Source organism: Bufo gargarizans, chromosome 6, assembly GCF_014858855.1.
Source record: "Bufo gargarizans isolate SCDJY-AF-19 chromosome 6, ASM1485885v1, whole genome shotgun sequence".
NCBI lineage: Eukaryota > Metazoa > Chordata > Amphibia > Anura > Bufonidae > Bufo > Bufo gargarizans.
The window spans coordinates 193,572,594-193,582,796 of NC_058085.1; the positions used below are offsets into that span (position 1 = coordinate 193,572,594).

At 43.8% G+C, this 10,203-nt stretch overlaps 1 long non-coding RNA gene across 1 annotated transcript; it reads right to left on the minus strand.

Annotated features, from left to right (window-relative positions):
* Positions 1 to 7,046: 7,046 nt before the first annotated feature.
* On the minus strand, positions 7,047 to 9,491 carry LOC122940035. The gene is made up of 3 exons (XR_006390235.1): positions 8,924 to 9,491; positions 7,560 to 7,818; positions 7,047 to 7,165 (listed from the first exon to the last, which is right to left on the minus strand). It is a non-coding gene; the product is annotated as an uncharacterized LOC122940035 (long non-coding RNA).
* Between the last annotated feature and the right edge of the window lie 712 nt (positions 9,492 to 10,203).

Genomic DNA, 10,203 nt, shown 5'->3' on the forward strand with positions numbered 1-10,203 from the left:
TCTTTCAGGGTACTGTAGTTGAGCCATTCCAGTTATTACTTTGCCTAAAAAAAAATTACAGGCAAAGGCAGGCCACCCCACAGGGGCAGTCGTGGTGCTGTGATTTCCTTTGGCTCTAGAATAATGCCCAGTGTTCAGAGGCCACGTACCCTGAACTCGAAAAGTTCTGAGGACATAGTTGACTGGCTAACACAGGACACCTAATCTTCTACAGCTTCCGCTCGGAACCTTGACACACCATCCTCCTCCAGCACCTCTCAAGTTACCACTTGCCCGCCTGCCGCCACCACCAACACTAGCACCACAGCCGCTTCACTTGATCTGTCAGAGGAGTTATTTACACATCAGTTGGAAGAAATCAGTGATGCGCAACCATTATTGCCAGAGGATGTAGATAACAGGGATATGTCTCAGTCAGGCAACATTACACACATGGACTTACGGTGTGATGATGATGATGTTGCACCCGCTGCTGCATCCTTTGCTGAGTTGTCAGATACAAGTGAAGCGGTTGATGATGACGATGTGTCCGTGGATGTCACGTGGGTGCCCGCTAGAAGAGAAGAACAACAGGGGAAGGAGGAGGAGAAGAGTTGGAACCAGGGGGAAGTCGTCGCAAGGAGCTAGTGGCACAGTCAGACAGCATGTATCGGCACCCAGGGTCAGCCAGACAGCACGCCAATCAACGCATGCTGTTGCCACCAACAGAATGCCGTCATTGCAAAGCTCAGCAGTGTGGCATTTTTTGTGTGTGTCTGCCTCTGATAACAGCGATGCCATTTGCAACCTGTGCCAAAAGAAACTGAGTCGTGGGAAGTCCAACACCCACCTAGGTACAACTGCTTTGCGAAGGCACACAATCTCACATCACAAACGCCTATGGGATCAACACATGAGTACAAGCAGCACACAAACTCAAAGCCACCATCCTACTCCTGGTCCAGCATCTTCAGCCACATCTACCACTGCTGTCCTCCTTGCCCCCTCTCAACCACTCGTCACTCCGCCTCTTGTCTTGAGCAGTTCCTGCTCATCTGCCCACTGTCAGGTGTCTGTCAAGGACATGTTTGAGCGTAAGAAGCCAATGTCAGAGTCACCCCCTTGCCCGGCATCTGACAGCTGGCTTGTCGGAAATCTTAGCCCAACAGCTTTTACTATACAAGCTGGTGGGGTCTGAGGCTTTCAAAAAATGTGTAGCTATTGGGACACCGCAGTGGAAGGTACCCGGCCAAAATTTCTTTTCACAAAAGGCAATCCCCAACCTGTACTCTATTGTGCAAAAGGAAGTCATGGCATGTCTGGCACACAGTGTTGGGGCAAGGGTCCATCTGACCACTGATACCTTGTCTGCAAAGCACGGTCAGGGCAGGTATATCACCTACACTGCGCATTGGGTAAACCTGCTGACGGCTGCCAACCATGGAATGCATGGCTCTACAGAGGAGTTGGTGACACCGCCACGACTTGCAGGCAGGCCTGCTGCCACCTCCTCTACTTCTCCTACTCCATCCTCTTCGCTAACCTCCTCGGCTGAGTCCTCTTCTGCTGCTGCATCTTGCTCCACATCAACAGCACACCACCAGCTCCCCAGGGGCTATTCCACATCCCGGATACAACAGTGTCACGCCATCTTGGGGTTGACTTGCCTGAAAGCAGAGAGTCACACCGGACCAGCACTCCTGTCCTCCCTGAACGCACAGGTAGATCAGTGGCTGACTCTGCACCAACTGGAGATCAGCAAATTTGGGCAAGATGACACATGTGCCGTGCATGGCACATATGTTGACTCTGATTGTACAACGCTTTGTGCATAAGTACCCAGGCTTACAGGACATCCTCAAGCAGGCCAGGAAGGTGTGTGGCCATTTCAGGCGTTCCTAGACGGCCATGGCTCACTTTTCAGATATTCAGCGGCTAAACAACATGCCAGTGAGGCGCTTGATTTGCGACAGCCAGACACGTTGGAATTCAACACTCCTAATGTTCGACCGCCTGCTCCAGCAAGAAAAAGCCGTCAACGAGTATTTGTATGACCGGGGTGCTAGGACAGCCTCTGCGGATCTGGGATTTTTTTTGCCATGTTACTGGACGCTCATGCGCAATGCCTTTAGGCTCATGCGTCTTTTTGAGGAGGTGACAAACCTAGTCAGTCACACTGAAGGCACCATCAGTGACATCATCCCATTTGTTTTCTTCCTGGAGCGTGCCTGCGAAGAGTGCTGGATCAGGCCGTAAATAAGCGTGAAGAGGAAGAGGAAGAGTTGTGGTCACCATCACCACCACAAACAGCCTTATGAACATCGCTTGCTGGACCTGCGGCAACGCTGTAGGAGGAGTCTGAGGAAGAGGAGTCAGAGGAGGAATGTGGCTTTGAGGAGGAGGAAGACCAACCACAGCAGGCATCTCAGGGTGCTCGTTGTCACCTATCTGGTACCCGTGGTGTTGTACGTGGCTTGGTGGAAGAACAGACCTTCAGTGAGATCAGTGGGGACGAGGAACGAGACATGAGTAGCTCGGCATCCAACCTTGTGCAAATGGGGACTTTCATGCTGTTGTGCCTGTTGAGGGACCCTCGTATAAAAAGGCTGAAGGAGAACGACCTGTACTGGGTGGCCACGCTACTAGACCCCCAGTATAAGCAGAAAGTGCCTGAAATGTTACTGAATTACTGGAAGTCGGAAAGGATGCAGCAGTTCTAAAATACATTAAAAAGTATGCTTTACACAGAGTACAAGGGTGATGTCACAGCACAACGGGAATCTAACAGGGGAAGAGTTCAAAGTAATCCTCCTCCTACCACGACCACGCCGGCAAGGACAGGACACTTTACAGACGTGTTGTTGATGGAGGACATGCAGAGCTTTTTAAGTACTACGCATCGCCACAGCCCTTCGGGGTCCACCCTCAGAGAACATTATATATTAAATAGATCCACGGCACACTCAAATAGTAATATGTTTAAAAGAATATTTTATTGTTGTGTCCAACACCAACTTGGTTATATTATAGCAAGGAAGCAGGGCCAACGTTTCGGTCCAAACCGGACCTTGATCACGGCCTGTGTGCTATGGAGCCAATGTGTGATCGTAGAACGACTCAACCGATAGGTAGCAGACTACCTCGCCTTAACTGCAGATATCGACACTCTGAGGAGCGATGAACCCCTTGACTACTGGGTGTGCAGGCTTGACCTGTGGCCTGAGCTATCCCAGTTTGCGATAGAACTTCTGGCCTGCCCCGCTTCAAGTGTCCTGTCAGAAAGGACCTTCAGTGCAGCAGGAGGTATTGTCACTGAGAAGAGAAGTCGCCTAGGTCAAAAAAGTCTAGATTAACTCACCTTTATTAAGATGAATGAGGCATGGATCCTGAAGGGACTGGCAGTGGGCGATACATTTGACTAAAAAGGCCTGATGAGATGAGCTGCCTTGGGCTAAAAATGGGCCACACGCTGCTGTATTTTATCTCTGCATGCCGGAAGACTTGCGTGACTTATCCGCCACCAACTAGGGTTCAAGCCGCAATGTTTTAGTGCACTTTCTGCCTAGAAAACAACAATTTTTATGGCTGTAGCAGCGGCTGCAACAATACCTAGTTTTTCAGGCATGGGTACATGCCTTATTTTTCTAGCCTCTGGTGCTGCACTGTGGCTGCAAAAACAAAACAAAAAAAAAGGCAAATACATGTGTCAATTCCCCTTTGTGATCGTTACCTTGTTGTAGTGAAGGGGCTTGCGTATGACAATGAAGTGACAACCTCTATGAGTGTGTTGGCAATGGCAATGTTGGCACACCCCAGATGATAAGGTCGTTGCTTCATTGTGAACAGACCAAAAGTGATCGGCTGGATAATTTTGCATAGAAAAAACTAATTTAATTAATTTTCTTTGTGATCCTCTAAGGTGATCATTAAAGCCTACTAGGCCAACAATGGGCCCACACTGCAGAATCATTGTTTTCTGGGTCACTTAACTGTCACTGAACTACCTCAGCACGACCATAGGCTTTGAAAAACTGCTATCGCCTACAATCTCCCAAATGTGCGCACGAGCACAGTCATCACTACACCAAGATTGACGCATAGAGGAATAAAATTTATGTCATGAGTGTGTCAACTATTGACAACTCTTTGCGGTTGTCTAAAATCTATTCCATACACGTCCCCTGATAGGGGACATAACAGGGATTAAACTGATAGGAATAGTAGTACTTAACACACCACTCATATCTGGTGGCACAGTACATTGCACGGTGCACACGCAGTGCCCCAAATTGGAAGTAGGAGGACCAACCAAGCATCTTTTTCCATCTCCCGGTTCCTAAAATCAATTCCATAGACTGGCCCCTGATAGGGGACGTAACAGGGATTAAACTGATAGGAATAGTACTACTTAACACACCACTCATATCTGGTGGCACAGTACATTGCATGGCGCACGCGCAGTGTCCCTAATTGGAAGTAAGAGGACCGACCAAGCATCTTTTTCCATCTCCCGGTTCCTAAAATCTATTCCATACACCGGCCCCTGATAGGGGACAAAACAGAGATTAAACTCTTAAGAACATTTTTTTTTTAATAAAAAAAAAAGAGGACAGCCTCTGCGGGGCTGGGTATTTTTTGGCCGTGTTACTGAACGCTCATGCACATAGGCTGTAGGCTCATGCGTCCTTTTGCGGAGGTGACACACCTGGTCAGTCACACCCAAGGCAACATCATCGACCTCATCCCATATGCGTTTTTTCTGGAGCGTGCCCTGCGAAGAGTGCTGGATCAGGCCGTAGATGAGCATGAAGAGGAAGAGTTGTGGTCACCATCACCACCAGAAGCAGCCTTGTCGTCGTTGATTGCTGGACCTGCAGCAACACAGAGAGAAGAGTCTGGAGAAGAGGAGTCAGAGGAGGAAGGTGGCTTTGAGGAGGTGGAAGACAAACCACAGCAGGCGTCCCAGGGGGCTTGTTGTCACCTTTCAGGGACCCTTGGTGTTGTACGTGGCTGGATGGAGGAAGAGACCATCAATAACGTCAGTGAGGACAAGGAACGGGACATGGCTAGCTTGGTATCCAACCTTGTGGAAATGGGGAGTTTGTGGTTATGCAAATGGACTGTTTGCGGTTGTGCAAATGGACTGTTTGCGGTTGTTTGCGGTGCGTTAAACGGGGAGTTTGGTCTGTCATAGTTTGGTCTGTCACTGTAAAGCGGGCGTAACCCTTGCACTACCTGATCGATACAACATCATACCTGATCGTATACACACACTGGATGTTTTAAAGCACGTTAGTCCAAACAATTTACTTTAGGAATGTTAGGTGATTTATGCCCTTTATGGATTAAAACCCGACTCTGCGTCAACTACGTAATTTTCCTTGGGAGTTTTGCCTGGATCACCCACTGGCATGCCACAGTCCAGGTGTTAGTCCCCTTGAAACAAATTTTCCATCACTATTGTGGCCAAAAAGAGTCTCTTTTAAAATTTGCCTGCCTATTGAAGTCTATGTTCACCCGTTCGCGAACATTTGCGAAATTTCGCGTTCGCCATTTGCGAACAGAAAATTTGCAGTTCACGATATCTCTATCTATAAAGCATTCATCATCACTATTTGAACTTTATAAGTGAATGACTACAATGGCTACTGGAAGTACATCAAAGTTCAGACACATATTTGAGAAAGATGAGGACGACATGATATTAACTGTAAGTAATATTCTCTTAAAGCATATATGTTGTTTGTGTAGATATTGCATGCAGCACAATGATTGTTCTGTAGATCACGAATTCAGAAATATTCGTAGATGCGATTTATTATCTATATTGACACGATTTTATTTTTTGGACTGTATGTCTCGAAGGGCATACGGTCATGTGCAAGTGGCGTAAGTGTCTAAAGTAGCTAATAAATATAAACTACCCAAAAAAATAACATTAAACTGTATCCGAACTATCTCTAATATAAAAAATACTATAATGACCATAAACATGTGTAACTTTTGGATTTAGATGTAAATCTTAAGTGTTTATACACCTACTCCACACAATGCACTAATTCTCTGATAAACTAAATTGCATTAACGTTTTCTTTTCTTTTAAACATACAGTAATCAATAAATGGCATAAACGAATGGCAAAGTACCAGAAGGAGCAAGAAAAGGATCGATTGGCTTTACATAAGCTTCTTCCGCAGGTTTCAAAAAAGGTCCAGAGGATGGATCAGAGGAACCGTAAAATAATAAAACATATAGTTGCATTTCATGAAAAAAATAAAAAATAAGCCAAAAATAACTGTTATTGTTAAAATGTTTGATATTGTTATTGTTAAAATGTTATTAAAAACATCTGCCACAGACTTGATGTGTCCGATCTTGAAAGTTTTATCAGTCAGAGGAATGCGTCGTGTCGCGTGTAGCTAATTTTGTACTTCTTTTTCTTGTTGTTTAAAAAAAATTTTTTATTTAAACAAAAAATTTTAGAAAGTCAAATAGTCAATTTTTTTTCATGTTAGCCGATTCCTGCAGCACACTTACAACATGATGCTGTCAGAGGTGTCTTGGTTTATTTTCGGTGCTGTCCTGGTCTGATAGGGGCCCATTTCTGTGAAAAAACTCCTGCTGCACACGTCGAACATGCTGCTGGCTGCACACTTCGAACATGCTGCTGGCTGTCATGCTAAGTTAGGCCGAGCTATGTGTAGGCCTTATACTGGACCCTTAACATCTACCTGCTGCTGATGTTGAAGTCTGTCCTGATCCTGATGACCTATGTGTGGGCCTTATGCTCCACCGTTACCGATACTTGCTGTTTTAGGTCCTGACACTGCTGAGTTATGTGTGGGGCGTATACTACAGTGTTACCATGTACCTAATGCTGTCTGTTCTGCTGTCTGTCCTGACCCTGGAATAAAGGGGCCTTACAACAAATTTCTAAAATTACACCGTAACATTACATTTAAAAAAAACACGTTATCAAACTGTAAAAAATTTATTTATAACAAAAATAATAAAGCAAGCCTCTATGGCAACTTTTTTTTAGCTCTAATAGCATTTTGTTAATTTTTTGGAGCTGGTGAAGGTGTTTTTCCTCCATTTGCCGAATCCTCTTATTAAAGCGATGCTGCATTTTCTTAAATAAATCCCTTTTTGGTGGTCTCCAATTCCTTTATAGCCTTGTTCACTACTGGAAAAAAAAATATATAATTAAAATTAGGGTTACCCATAAGACAAATAGTGCATTTTTGTTTTAAATTTTACTATAACACTAGTTTCTGTTGTCCCCTCATTGTTACCACTTTTAACCACTTCACGGCCGGCCATAAGCATAGGCCTCAGCGGAACGTGACTTGATGCAGAGGGACAGTCTTTTACAAACTGCCCCCAGGTGTAATCATTTGTGAACCGGGGTGCAAATGCAACTCAGCTAAACAGGCAGCCATGTTAACTAAGGGCTGCTATTTGTCAGTTCATTACACATGTGTATTACAGCTCCGTAGATGCAGGGTGTTGTGGGGATCGTGGGATGCTTGTGAATATGTTATGTATATCAAATTATAGTAATGTGTGCATATATTTACCCTCCCGATGGGGGGGTGTAGACCACCTCTTCCTCCTCTTCTGGAGCTGGGGGGGCGGAATCAGGTGGCTGGGAAGGTCCGGCCTCCTCCTCAGTGGCCTCTGTATCACCTATATCTGGGGGTGAAGTGGCCTGCACATTTTCGACCTCATCCTCCATGGGCGCCTCCACATTTTCTACCTCCTCCTCGTTGTGCGCCATCTTTTTAATTTTTTTATTTGTTTTTATTTTGTGGTGGCGGACCGAGGGAACTGGTTTATCTGTAATAATGACACAATGTTAAGAATTTACACAAACAACTCATAAACCATAACCAAGGTAAGGATCAAGAAATTCCTATATGGTGGAATCTGCGCGGTATTTAAAAATAAAAATAAACGTTTATAGATGGGTAAAACTAGTCTAAGTTACAAGGTAGGATGAGGTAACATGGGATCTGTTAGGAAGGTGCCCTATAGGGTATTGTGACTGGGTAATGGATGTTTAGGTAAACCAAACAACAGTTTGGAAATTAGATAAGGGGTTATTGGATGGTGTTATGTTGGGTATATAATTTTTTGGTGGCTGCCAGCGTTAGACTGTCTGCCAAGCCGCATTTTGAAGATCTGCTGCCAAACCGCCCTCCCTCCCTGTTGATTCAGTTGTCAAGGTAACTTAATAATTAGAAAGAGGATTAAAGTCTCCCCTTTAACTGTCACTTTGACGGTGACCGCCCCTTTAACAGTGACTTTGATGGTGACCAGCCATTTCACAGTGACTTTCACGGTGAACGCCCCTTTAACTGTGAACTCCACAGCTCCCGTCAATTGGCAGTTAGGATTTAAGTGATAGGCTGGCAGGCTTGTATTGGATAATACAGGTAATTTTTTGGGAATATCTCGTGTACGTCGTAGACGTTGACCGGAATGCTGAATGATGTTTGCAGTTTATGTAGATATAAACAAAAATATATATTTATTTATGCCTGTGTGAAACGTATGAAATCATCCAGTGACATCATACATCAGTACCGCGCTCTGTGTATACCAATATATATGCAATCTCAGCGAGGTAGAGATATATGATGAAACCAGAAGATTTTGTACATGTCACAACAGGTATTAAGTAATTATTTGAAAAGGGATGAAATACGGATGTAATAGAGTTAACACACATGCTTTATAAGACGTGTTATGTAAACTTCATGCAATTAAATACGTTAAGATATTTTTAAAAATGTGTTTCAAGATTACCTGATGAGTTAAGAAATTTGAGTTAAGAGGTTGTGTGTTAACCATACTACATCTGTACGGATTCGCAGCATACCTGAATATATACATTACTGAGTGTTGTAGAGAGAGATAAAAGATCATGTAAGCATTGTACCTGGGCATAATCGCCGACTATACTCATCGACCTGATCTGGGTGTAGGCGCTTCAGGTCACACCACTTTTTTTTAATTGTCTTGTAGTCGTGCCATATGCCGCTTTTAAATTTTAATTTCGCCCGGACAGACCGTACTATTGCCTCTTTTTCTGCCCTTTTGTTGGTCCAAGGGTATCCCCGCTTCAGAAAGAGCTGAAGGATAAAGATGAAAGCATATAATCACAACCACAAGAAATATCCACAAAAAAAAATCTAACAGTAGTTACGTGATTAACTCCTTCACACATTATGACGCAAAGGTATGTCATTGCGTGACAGGGGATGTATGGAGCGGGCCTCTGCAGTGAGCCCGCTCCATATGCACAATCTGCCGGCTATATGATACCGGCATCCAGCCGCACTAACAGGAATCGGCGATTGCGCGAGGCATAGTGCAGAATGGAGTGTGTAAAAATCCTATTCACAGTATGAATGGTGGCATTAAAAAATGCATCTTGTCCTGCAAAAAAAAAAAAGCCCTCATATAGCTATGTGAACGGAAAAGTAAAAAAGCTATGGCTTTTGGAACATGACGGAGGACCAAACAAAACAAAAATGTTAAAATTTGCATATACTCCAAAATGTTATAAAGAGTGATCAGATGAATTGCATAGTCCTTCTTTGCCATGAAAATTAACTTAATCACCTCAGCCCCCCTAGCTTAAACACCCTTAATGACCAGACCACTTTTTACAATTCTGCACTACACTACTTTCACCGTTTATTGCTCAGTCATGCAACTTACCACCCAAATGAATTTCACCTACTTTTCTTCTCACTAATAGAGCTTTCTTTTGGTGGTATTTCATTGCTGCTGACATTTTAACTTTTTTTGTTACTAATCAAAATTTACCGCAATTTTTGCAAAAAAATGACATCTATATATAAATTTTTCTCTAAATGTATTGTTCTACATGTCTTTGATAAAAAAAAATGTTTGGGTAAAAGTTATAGTGTTTACAAACTATGGTACAAAAATTTGAATTTCCGCTTTTTGAAGCAGCTCTGACTCTCTGAGCACCTGTCATGTTTCCTGAGGTTCTACAATGCCCAGACAGTAGAAAAACCCCACAAATGACCCCATTTCGGAAAGTAGACACCCTAAGGTATTTGGTGATGGGCATAGTTAGTTCATAGAACTTTTTATTTTTTGTCACAAGTTAGCGGAAAATGAAGATTTTATTTATTTTTCCTTACAAAGTCTCATATTCCACTAATTTGTGACAAAAAATAAAAACTT